This window comes from Impatiens glandulifera, chromosome 1 (genome assembly GCF_907164915.1).
Source record: "Impatiens glandulifera chromosome 1, dImpGla2.1, whole genome shotgun sequence".
NCBI classification, from domain to species: domain Eukaryota; kingdom Viridiplantae; phylum Streptophyta; class Magnoliopsida; order Ericales; family Balsaminaceae; genus Impatiens; species Impatiens glandulifera.
This window is the reverse complement of record NC_061862.1, coordinates 104160567-104173889: the sequence shown is the minus strand read 5'-3', so window position 1 is coordinate 104173889 and position 13323 is coordinate 104160567. Positions and strand designations below refer to the sequence as shown.

Sequence of the window (13323 nt, the reverse complement as noted above, 5' to 3'; positions counted from 1 at the left end):
TTGAAATGAATGTAGTACATCAACTCATCTCACATAGTCATCAAGACTAAACTATTCAACGTAAAATATCTTAATATTAAATTCAAGAACAATTAATCAAAAATAATTGTATGTCGGATAATTTTTACTAACATGAAGAAATTAGTTGAAGATTTGAGTTTCCCGTGATTAGAATCGATGTATGTAGAGATAGTTACATAAATTTTTATTTGGGGGAAAATATTGATAAATAATCGTGTAAGTTTAGTAATCTTTCCCGCTACAAAAAAAATGATGTTAAGTAGAAGCCCTATAAGAAACTTTTTATTTACTACTAGCTCTCAGATTGTAAAGGTTGTTTATTTCAAATGTGACAATCCCTCACATGGCATGGTTGTCAAATCACCACACTTGGTATCATGTGTCATCCTTCTGATGAAGAGGTTTGATCATCATTATCCAATTTTACGATGGAGTATAGAAGTGTTTGACTAGGCTTTTGTTCGGATGAATTTGCTCCCTTGAGATAGTTAAGAAAACAATATTCATGTTGGTCAGTTATTATAACACCTAATCTACCACCATGTACGTGCATAAAGTTCACCGTATATTTTTATTTCAATAAATATTCTCTAATAAAAAAGTCCAAAAAGAAATATTAATATTTTTCTTCAACCATTGATATATTAGTAAAAAATATTATGAAATATGGGTGTTCCTACCTATTATGTTTTTTGAAGTGACACATTTAACATGAAGGCAATGTTGTTGTGAACTATTAATAATTTTCCTACTCATGAAATGTTGTCATGTTGGAGTACTCATAGAATTGATGGGTGTCCAATCTATATGAAAAATCTAAATATTTTCGATTAAAATACGGTCGGAAAGCTTTTTTTTTATTGTCATAGACAATTTTGTCACCGGAGCATCCTTGTAGATATGACACACAACATTTCATAAGAGACATGATAAAAACAACTCTTCATCCACATATAAAAGATGAAAATTAAATATGGTCAGAAATTTTACATTACACGCTTGAAAGTGAAACTCCCAATAAATATCCTCATGGATTTGATGATTATTTTATGGGAGTTTCTATATTGGGAAAACTTCTCATTCAACATAACTTCGATTTTATGCTTATTGAAATTAATGTGTTTGAAAACATTATAAACATTATAAACACGGTTATGAATGTGAATGGTAAGACGAAGACAACCTTAACGCTAGGAAGTTTATGTTTTTTGTTTGCAACCATCCTAAGCTACATGTTGATCATGATACAATGTCTCATAAGCCTAAGAAGGATTCTTATACAAATGGTTGGAAATGTTGAAATTCTCATATGGTTATGTGTCCAATTTGTCAAGATGTATTGACACAACCGAACGTAGGTTGATTGGATTCAGAATCCACGATTGTCGTGTTTTCTTAGAAATGTTTTCCATTTTCATTTAAGCAAATATTACTTAAATTTGTTGGGGGAACATTGATTAATTTGAATAATTTAATGCATGATCTTAGTTGTTCAATTTTGAGCTTAGATAAAGTGTATAATTTGTAATCTCAAATTCCAGTAATTATCTGCAACATGGAGAGAAAAAAAAAATCCAACTTTCCATTTTTATTCAGTGGAACATCTTTTGATACATTTACTATATGAAGCAAAAATAAGAGATCATGTACAATAGAGATGGATGTATCCATTCAAGATGTATGTACCAATTTTATATTATCTTTATACCACAATATTTAAAGAAATGTAATTTTTTTTCACATATCTATTAAGTTTCTAAAGAGTGTGAAGCATAAGGTGAAAACAATGCTAGAATTGAAGCATCCATATGCAATGCCTATATTTTTTAAGAAATATCTACATTTTCTTCATATTATTTTGAATCGAATGTAAATTACAAACAAAGACAACTCCAAAGGAACACAGAAGAGTGTCATTCAACAAAACTGAACCACCAATTTCGATTTTCAATTATCTTGGACGTGGATGTGGTGGTTCAACAAATTGATTTATGACTAGCCAAGAAAGTTTAACTGCTCACACATATGTCCTATAAAATTGTCCGGAAGTGGATCCATATTATAGGTAATGAATGATTAGATGTTAATTTTAATCATTATTATTAAAACTTAAGTTCATTCAAAGTTGTAGGATTTTTTGTGGCATGAATGTTGGATTATACCCGGTAGAAATAGATTGTCAATTATTATCATGGTTCCAATCAAAGGTGATGAAATTAAGATTTTCATTTTCATTTGAAATATACCACTAATGATGGATGGATATTATATATGATTATTGTATTTCATTTTCAATATTGTACAAGAACAAAGGGGAATTTTGACTAAGAATTATCGTATTTAATCGTTTTGGTCCAAAACACTAACAACCACATATTCAACGTACTTCATAAATTTTTTGTGTGGAGGGTTGGTGATTTCAGATATAATAAATCAAAAATAAATAATGGTATTTATGTTCATGCAAATGAGGATTACTCTGGACTTTTAGAAGAGATTATTGAATTAGAATACACTGGTCCACGTTTGTGTGGTTCTATTTAGATGTTTATAGTTTGATCCTACTAGGGTATTAAAGTTAATAAAACTTATAGATTGATTACCACAAACATGAAATTGAAATATGGTAATTATGACACATTTTTTCTTGCTGAACAAACTATACACGTTTACTATTGGAACTAATGAACCACAACAAATTATCGTAATTCTAAATGGATGGTCATTTGTAAAACAATAGCAAGGGGAAAGATAAAGGAAATATGGACAAATGAGGTGGAGTATCAACAACAATATTCAACCATATAATTGTATATTCCCCTAAATATTCCATTATAAGATGTCAACAATTTGAGAGATCCAAATATTAAAAATGTTGAGTTGGACGGTTCGTTAGAAAAAGAATTGCATGAAATGAAAGTAATTTGGATAAAAATGAAGATTTACAAAGTGAATCGGACGATAGTACAAATGGAGATGTTGAACATATAGAAGGTGAAGAACAATCAAGAGATGACATGTTTTGATGTTATAATTTCATATGTACTACACACCAAGTTGTATATTTTGCATAATATTTATTATTATATTATGTAATATTGTAGATCTAGTTAACATAAACAAGTATTCGAACAATGCATTATTGGTTGCTACTATAATTTGAAAATTAATTACATAAAATACTATTGGATCTGCGATAAAGTATGTAATAACTTTGAAAATGAGTGATTGCGACAATTATTCCAATTCTAGGATTAGAGTAATTTCTCTAAGCTCAAATTAATGCATAAAGAGTTGCACATTATTTAAGTCCATTTTTTTATTCTCCTCACTTAAATATCTTTTTTGTGTCAAGTACCGCTAACTAACACCCCTACATTTATTTTCATTTGCCTATAAAAAATTCTCCCTCCTCGAACCCTTGCCCCCGACCAACACCCTTGAACCCTACCTCGCCAAAGTCGTTCCTCTCCGAAAACCTTCTATCTTCCTAACACGACAACAAGAACAATCATTCTTAACATAGATGAGAAGAGAACGTTCATCCTCAACATCGATCTTCCACATTGTTTTTTAAGGTACACATTTTAGGTGTTTAGTGTTCGTATTAGGGTAGATTTTTGTATAGTGTTAATTTTATGGTAACTTTGTGATTATTGCTTAAAATATATTTGTTTTCTTGAAATAGGTTTAGTTTAGGATTCTTGAAATATGTTCGATTTAGGGTTCTTGAAATAGGTTCATAATTCTCTAATTTATTTACAAAAGTATAAGTATAATATTTAGGATTCTTGAAATAGGTTTGTAATTCTTTATTTACGAACCTGTTGTATAAGTATAATATTTAGATTTCTTAAAATAAGGTCGTAATCATCTACTATATTTATGAACTTGATGTATAAGTATAAAATATGAGAAATAATATATACAACACTTTTATAGAGCACCTTCATACAACATCTACTTGATTTGGTAAGAAAGAGAAAATATTTTTCTCTCTTGTATTTTTTTCAAGATATATTTTCTTTTTCTTACCAAATCAGGTAAATGCTGTATGAATGTATTGCATAAGGGTGCTGTATGTATTATTTCTCATAAAATATATAACTAAACAACTGTATAAATATTTATGAAAGTGAAATTGTATAATATATATGATATAGTTTCAAATTGATAAATCATTGTTTTAGTTTCAATTTGTTAATGTTGCATTTCATATAATTGTAGACCAAGATGAGTAGGCAATATAAAAAAAACGAGAGTTAAATGAAGTTGAAGAAACACAATCAGACACTATAAGTTGTATAAAATACTTTTGCTTGATATATTTCAAGGAATTGTGTTCTTTGTGCAATGACTAAACTTAGATAGGACAATTAACGGAAATAATTTAATCCAATTTTTTAGAAGTTGTAATGCTTTACTATAAGTCAACTGCGATTAATGAGTTTAGCTATAATAATTGGGTCACACGAGGTGACACACTTGGAGTTTGACAAATATAATAAGTGAGAATGATTTCTAATTATTGTATATATTAGATATTATTAATAATTAGTATTTTATTATTTTATTTAAGTATAAAATAAAACAATCATTTAATATTAATTACGAAAACAGAAGGAAGAATATTAAAGATTATCTGTAATTATAAATATTATTTTATGATTTTATTTAGGAAATAAAACAATCATAAATGGTAATATTAATTACGGAAACGGAAGGAAGAATATCAAAAATTATTTGTAATTATAAATATTATTTTATAAATTTATTTATGAAATAAAACAATCATAAATGATAATATTAATTACGGAAACGGAAAGAAGAATATAAATGATTGTGTTTTGATATTCTATAAAGAAATGTTTATAAATTAGCAAATCAGACAATCTCTAGACACGCCAATTTTTCATCTCTCATTTTAATCAATTAGAGAGAGAAATATTTTTCCGCGATAATTCACATTTTCCCCGAGAGACAATAAGATTTCCTTTGTTGTTCGTTCTATCAATGCAAGATCTACCACCTTCACGCATCAAAGGTATAACTTAATGAATTATATCTTTAGTAGATCGGTTATGCATGAATATCCTGATTAGATATTCAGATTAGATCTTTTTCCGCAACATATATCTAATAAACTTTCCAACAAGACTTATGATTTGCTTGACAAACTATTTTTCTTCACATACTTGGTTATTATTTTAGGATGCATGTATGTATGAACTTGTTCACAGAAGAAAAAAGCATGAAGTTACTAAAAAATCAAATCCCCTCCATAGAAGAAAGCATCATCCTCTAATCCCCCAATTGCAATATCCCAAAACAAAAAACAACGGCCTCAACCTCTCCAAAAAAATATTCTCCCTCAAATATTTTTTTCCAAAGAACTAGTAGACACTACTTCCTCTCCTAAACCCTCAAACACAAGCCACAAAATCAACGGAAAGTAGAAGCATAGTATATCCAAACAACCAACTCCCACTTCAGTTTAGCCTAATTTCCAACTAATCTCTTTGGAAGGTTTTGATACTTAACCTAACTCAACATAAATGATCAACAATTTGTGCACTTATCTTAAACGATCCAGAATATTAATCAACTTAGGCACCATCAAATATTGAAAGGGAATAAGATGATATAATGGAGGATAAAGACTTAAAAAATCTTAACAAATCAATTAAGATTGTTTGGAATATCAATGTCAAATAAGACTAGAGGTCAATTTGAACTCCTAACATTGGATATTCCTATACATTGTTTTTTTTTTCCGTCGAAGAGTGTTTTAAAGTAGTCAACCACACCTCCTTTTAGTTGAGTGGCATCGTAATACCATACTCCATTCAGATGGAGGCCCCAAATATGATTGGTGGCATCGTAATACCATACTCCATTCAGATGGAGGCCCCAAATATGATTGGTGTGTTTGCGTTCGGTGAAAATTAGCCGTGTTTTGGTCACTTTAGCCAATCATGCGAGCTTTTTGTTTCCTGATCAAGAACTTCCTCCAACTAGTTCTGAGATCAATAGTCAAGCCCGTGCTTGATAAATGCAGACAAACCGGTTATTAAGATTAGTTATAAATGATAATGTTTTAGGTAGGTTGAATTATTGGTTTGAATAATTTATAGATATCTAGATGACAAAAAGAATATAGTAATTTAGTAAGATCATGTTTAATCCAGAATATTCTGGACATGTTTATTTGGTCAAATACATAAATTTTTGATGTGGTTTAGTTTATATTTTATGTCAAATAATTTGCTTCTTTAATTAAAATGTTTTTTTTAATATTTTGGAACTTAATTAGTTGATGAAATTAATTTGCAAATGTATTTTGCAATTTTTTATTGAATTATGTTAATTTACATTATATGAATTGATGCTGTTTTGGTTATCTCATATATATATATATATATTAAATATGGAATCATTTAAAAATGAATTGAATTAGTAATAAAAATTTTGTAAATAATGCATTGGAAATTACAAAAGATTTTGTAAAAATTTAAAAATATTATATAAAAGTTATACAAATTTATGTATTTTGTATAATATAAATAAAGTTTTAGAAGTGATTATTATTATTATTATTATTATTATTATTATTATTATTATTATTACATTTATAAGGTAATTACCGTTATAATTGCATAATTATGTACATAATATAGTGTGGTATTATTAATAATATAATTTCACATATGATATTACGAAAATGATGATCAATTAAATAAATATAATGCAAATATGTGTTACAAAGGTTTAAAAAAATAATTGCAAACAAAGTTACACTATATACACATTTATTATGTATTCCAAATATAATTTCAAAATAACTATTACAAATAGATTTACAAATGATAATACAAATTATAAATATATATATATATATATATATATATTATATATTATCGAAGAGTGTTGCATATGTAATTTTATAAGATATTGCCGTTTATGTTTAATATATTTTTATTATTTAATAAATTCATCTTATTATAATTTGAATTGAAAAACAATGACTTTATTGATAAAAAATAATACAAAAGATGTTGCATATTTATATTAACTATCCAAAGTTAAAGTTTTAGAAAAAATATATTTTTTGCATCACATTTGATTTTGATACAAATGTTGTTGGAACAAGTATTATACTGGATGTTACAATTTGCAATGATAAAACAAGTATATTATACTAGATGTTACGAATTGATAAGAAATATTGCTAACGTTAGTGCTGCAAATCAATTTTTTTTATAGTACACTAACTATGGATGTTTTAACTATTATTATGACCAGTAGATTAACTCATATATAGAGTCCACAAGTTTCTTCTAATCATTTACCCTTATCTAAGATCCAAATTAATGAAGATAAGTGACCCAATAATTAATAATGCGACAAATTAATGTCATTGTTGAATTATGTGCACTTGAATATCAATAATTCATTAGTGAATAATATAGAATTTATCACAATTTGACTCTTAACTAATATTTATCCATATATATCACTAAAATAAAAAAAACTTTTAACCAGTTCTCTTCTTTTATATTGTGGTATTAGTATTTCTAGGAAAGAACAAAGATGTTAGGTAGGCTACTCATGTGGTGGTTTTGATTAAGGTATTTATTTGTAATACAAATCAAACATTTATCATATAAATCAATTTATTAATTAATAAAATTGTAAAATATTGTTAGAATGATGTGTTATAGTAATTTTTAATCTAAGAATAAACATATTCAATTTAAATGACTTGACTCAAAAGTTTATATGAATTAGACAAACCCAAACCCACGGATTAGTCAAAAGTTTATATGAATAGTATGATTTTTTTTTCATACTATTCCATAACATAAATATTGTTATGGGTCATGCGGTATAAAAACAAAAAGTTTGTGACGCTAAATTCGACTTCCAATAGATAAGAAAAATTAAAAATATTCTTTAGCTTATACTACTCTCTCGATACATAATCTAATATTTATTTTTTATTTTTTTTTTTTTCAAAAAAAGCTCTCATATCGAATTCAAAGTGCCATGCTATTATTACTTAATATTCATATTGCGAAGACATTGTCTTTTTTTTTTCTAAAAAAATCTCATTGGCGCCAAGTGTGAGGGAATGTTAGACGTTTAGTAATTTCTCCTCCAACCAAGATAAGGGATCCCATTGATGCGGCTAATCTCATACAAATTGTATGTACATTTGGTTGTAAAAATTGCATAATATCATAAATAGATATTCCAGATATTACCCATCCACCAGGAGAGTTTATAAACAAATAGAGATCTTTGGTATCATCCTCCATACTGAGAAATACCATAAGACCAATAAGTTGATTGGAGATCTCGCTATCAATTTCTTGGCCTAAAAAAAGTATTCTTTCTCGATAAAGTCGGTTGATTAGGGTAAAATTATATCCCTTCGGAACCGTACATGCACCTTTTGGCGCATACGGTTCAAAAAAGAATCAATGTGTAGATTCCAACCCGCAAGGGAATTCATTAAGCTTATTGTATCGAATTAACTTTTCATTGATGTATTGTTTTATCGAGATCCTGTCCAAATCATGATGTAATTTTCTTGTTCCTGAATGGGCCTCTTCAATCTTTTTAGGTTTATGCTCTACTCCGGGTAAAGATCCGCCCCATTTTGATTTGCACATATAGGACAAATGTTCCCTTTACCACTTCTTTTTGCTATGATTTTCTTTTTTTAATTGATTTCATGCCTTTCATCAAATATTTGATGGATGAATCCATTTTACTCGATTAATTAACAGTTTGAGCTCCCGCTCTTTATCTTTCTAAACGAATAGAAATCAAATAGGATCCAAGTAGTAATTATATATATATTTTGGGTTTATCTAAACGGAGCCTGAATACTTTATTTTATTAGTGCAACCAAGACAACCATAAATTCTATTAATTGAAAATAATCTGAATTCCCCCCCCAAAAAAAAAGGGGGTCTAATTGCACTTCACGCTCCAAAATTTGGATGATTCAATTAATCTTTCTTTTGGGTGAAACAGAGGTTATCTCGATCGAGGGAGAAAATGGGGAAATTCCATATGACCCAATATATCTGACAAGTCGCACTATATGTCAACCCAAGATGCATCTTCGTCTCCAGGACTCCGAAAAGGGACTTTTGGAACACCAATAGGCATAAAACAAAAAAGAACTAAGTACTGTGTTTTACTTTGATGTGGAAACGTAAAAATACTGTTATTGTCTTTTGACTCTGATAGTAATATTATATTGGCTTTTAGCACATTTTATCCATAGAGAGATTAGAAAAATTCATACATAAATAAAGTCAATTTTAGTACGAATAAGTCCTTCTAATGATACATAAGTATAGGCACATTTCCTCATTGAAAATAGTCTCAATCCCCCATTGCATATTGGTACTTATCGAGTATAGAATAAATCTGCTTCTCTTTCTTCCTACGAAGAGAATTGTTCCATTATTACCAACAAAATGCAACAATTCTTAACCCTTTCTCCAAGAGAATCCACCGAACAAGGGAGATCCATAGCCTAGTCATAGCCAAACCAAAGTAGAGTCTTTTTGAATGCAATAAAGTAACACAGTGTCTATTTTTTTGATATAAGGGGTATTTTCATGGGTTTGCCTTGGTATCGTGTTCATACCGTTGTGTTGAATGATCCCGGTCGGTTGCTTTCGGTCCATATAATGCATACAGCTCTAGTTGCTGGTTGGGCCGGTTCGATGGCTCTGTATGAATTAGCCGTTTTTGATCCATCTGATGCTGTTCTTGATCCAATGTGGAGACAGGGTATGTTTGTTATACCTTTCATGACTCGTTTAGGAATAACCAATTCGTGGGGTGGTTGGAGTATTACAGGAGGGACTGTAATGAATCCGGGTATTTGGAGTTATGAAGGTGTAGCTGGGGCACATATTGTTTTTTCTGGCTTGTGCTTCTTGGCAGCTATCTGGCATTGGGTGTATTGGGATTTAGAAATTTTTTCTGATGAACGTACAGGAAAACCTTCTTTGGATTTGCCCAAGATCTTTGGAATTCATTTATTTCTATCAGGGTGTGTTTGATAGTCCTGGAATTGGCATTGGAATTGGAATTGGAGGGTCCAATTCCAATTCTTATGTTTGTTAGACACTTTAATATTAAGAATTGGAATTGGAATTAGAATTCCAATGGAATTCAATATAGTGTAATTTGATAGTTCTCAATTCCTATCTTTTTAGGTCGGAATTGTAATTCCAAATTAACACGTTTTTCATGTTTTTGACATGTTTAACACGTTTTTCACACATTAAACACGTTTTACACGTTTTTAACACGTTTTTTACACATTTAACATATTATCATAGTTTGGCACGTTTAACACGTTTTTGGCACGTTTAATACGTTTTTGGCACGTTTAACACGTTTTTGGCACGTTTAACACGTTTTTGGCACGTTTAACACGTTTTTCACGTTCTTGACATGTCTAACACGTTTTTGACACATTTAACACGTTTTTGGCACGTTTAACACGTTTTTGTCACGTTTAACACGTTTTGACACATTTAACACGTTTTCACGTCCTTGACATGTTTAACACGTTTTTGACACATTTAACACGTTTTTCACGTCTTTGACACGTTTAAAACGTTTTTGACACGTTTAACATGATTTTCACATTTTTAACACGTTTAACACGTTTTTGACACGTTTGACACATTTTTTATGTTTTGGCACATTTTGCACGTTTTGGAACGTTTAACAAGTTTTTCACATATTTAACACGTTTTGACGCGTTTAACACATTTTCACGTTTTTGACACATGTAACACGCTTTTTTACGTTTTTGACATGTTTAACGCGTTTTCACGTTTTTGACACATATAACACGTTTTTTTTACGTTTTTGACACGTTTACCACATTTTTGACACGTTTTACACGTTTTTCACGTTTTGGCACGTTTAACAAGTTTTTCACATATTTAACACGTTTTTGACACGTTTAACACGTTTTCACGTTTTTGACACATTTAACACATTTTGTTACGTTTTTGACACGTTTACCACATTTTTGACACGTTTAACACGTTTTGGCACGTTTAACAAGTTTTTCACATGTTTAACACGTTTTTGACACGTTTAACACATTTTCACGTTTTTGACACATTTAACACATTTTTTTACGTTTTTGACACGTTTAACCTGTTTTCACATTTTTAACACATTTAACACTTTTTTTACGTTTTTGACACGTTTACCACATTTTTGACACGTTTAACACGTTTTGGCATGTTTTACACGTTTTTCACATGTTTGGAACGTTTAACACGTTTTTGACACGTTTTCATTATTTACAATGTTTTTAACACGTTGTTGAAACGTTTCACATGTTTTTACGTTTTTGACACGTTTGACACATTTTTAACACATTTAACAAGTTTAACACGTAAAAAACGTGTTAAAACATGTGAAAAACATGAAAACGTGAAAAACATGTGAAAAACGTGTGAAAAACGTGAAAAACGTGAAAAACGTGTTAAAACGTGTAAAAAACGTGAAAAACATGTTAAAACGTGTGAAAAACGTGAAAAACGTGTTAAAACGTGTGAAAAACGTGGAAACGTGAAAAACGTGTGAATAATGTGTGAAAAATGTGAAAAACGTGTGAAAAACGTGAAAAACATGTTGTAATGTGTGAAAAACGTGAAAACGTATTAAAACGTGTAAATAACATGAAAACGTGTAAAAAACGTGTGAAAATGTGAAAAACGTGAAAAACGTGTTAAAACATGTGAAAAACGTGAAAAACGTGTGAAAAACGTGAAAAACATTTGAAAAACGTGAAAAACGTGTGGAAACGTGAAAAACGTGTTAAAACGTGAAAAATGTGTGGTAATGTGAAAAACGTGTTAAAACGTGTGAAAAACGTGAAAAACGTGTGAAAATGTGAAAAAATGTCAAAAACGTATTAAACGTGTCAAAACGTCAAAACATATTTTAAAAGTTAACATTTTGAACCGATATTTTATTTTACAAACATTGGAATTAGAATTGAATTACAATTCTATCATTTTCCCAAACATAGGAATTGGAATTGAATTACAATTCTATCATTTTTCCAAACATAGGAATTGAATTGTAATTCAATGCCAATTCTCATGGAATTGGAATTAGAATTCCAATGCCAATTCCAATTCCAATTCCCCATCATCAAACACACCCTTAGGGGTAGCTTGCTTTGGTTTTGGTGCATTTCATGTAACAGGCTTGTATGGTCCTGGAATATGGGTATCCGATCCTTATGGACTAACGGGAAAAGTTCAACCTGTAAGTCCAGCGTGGGGCGTGGAAGGTTTTGATCCTTTTGTTGCGGGAGGAATAGCCTCTCATCATATTGCAGCAGGAACATTGGGGATATTAGCGGGCCTATTTCATCTTAGCGTTCGTCCGCCCCAACGTCTATACAAAGGACTCCGTATGGGCAATATTGAAACCGTCCTTTCTAGTAGTATCGCTGCTGTCTTTTTTGCAGCTTTTGTAGTTGCCGGGACTATGTGGTATGGTTCAGCAACTACCCCGATCGAATTATTTGGGCCTACTCGTTATCAATGGGATCAGGGGTACTTTCAGCAAGAGATATATCGAAGAGTTAGTGCTGGTCTAGCCGAAAATCAAAGTTTAGCAGAAGCTTGGTCTAAGATTCCCGAAAAATTAGCTTTTTATGATTACATTGGTAATAATCCAGCCAAGGGGGGATTATTCCGGGCAGGCTCCATGGATAATGGGGATGGAATAGCGGTTGGATGGTTAGGACACCCTGTCTTTAGAGATAAAGAAGGACATGAACTTTTTGTACGCCGTATGCCTACTTTTTTTGAAACATTTCCAGTTGTTTTGGTAGACAGCAACGGAATTGTTAGAGCTGACGTTCCTTTTCGAAGAGCAGAATCAAAATATAGTGTAGAACAAGTAGGTGTAACTGTTGAGTTCTATGGCGGCGAACTCAATGGAGTCAGTTATAGTGACCCTGCTACTGTGAAAAAATATGCTAGACGCGCTCAGTTGGGTGAAATTTTTGAATTAGATCGTGCTACTTTGAAATCTGATGGTGTTTTTCGTAGTAGTTCAAGGGGTTGGTTTACCTTTGGACATGTTTAATTTGATTTGCTCTTTTTCTTTGGGCACATTTGGCATGGTGCTAGAACCCTGTTCAGAGATATTTTTGCAGGTATTAACCCAGATTTGAATGCTAAAGTAGAATTTGGAGCATTCCAAAAACTCGACTTCCAACTGAATTAA

The 13323-nt window shown here is 30.4% G+C and overlaps 1 pseudogene; it reads left to right on the top strand.

Moving 5' to 3' along the window:
- The first annotated feature begins 8265 nt into the window (after nucleotides 1–8265).
- On the top strand, nucleotides 8266–13323 carry LOC124939150 (annotated as a pseudogene).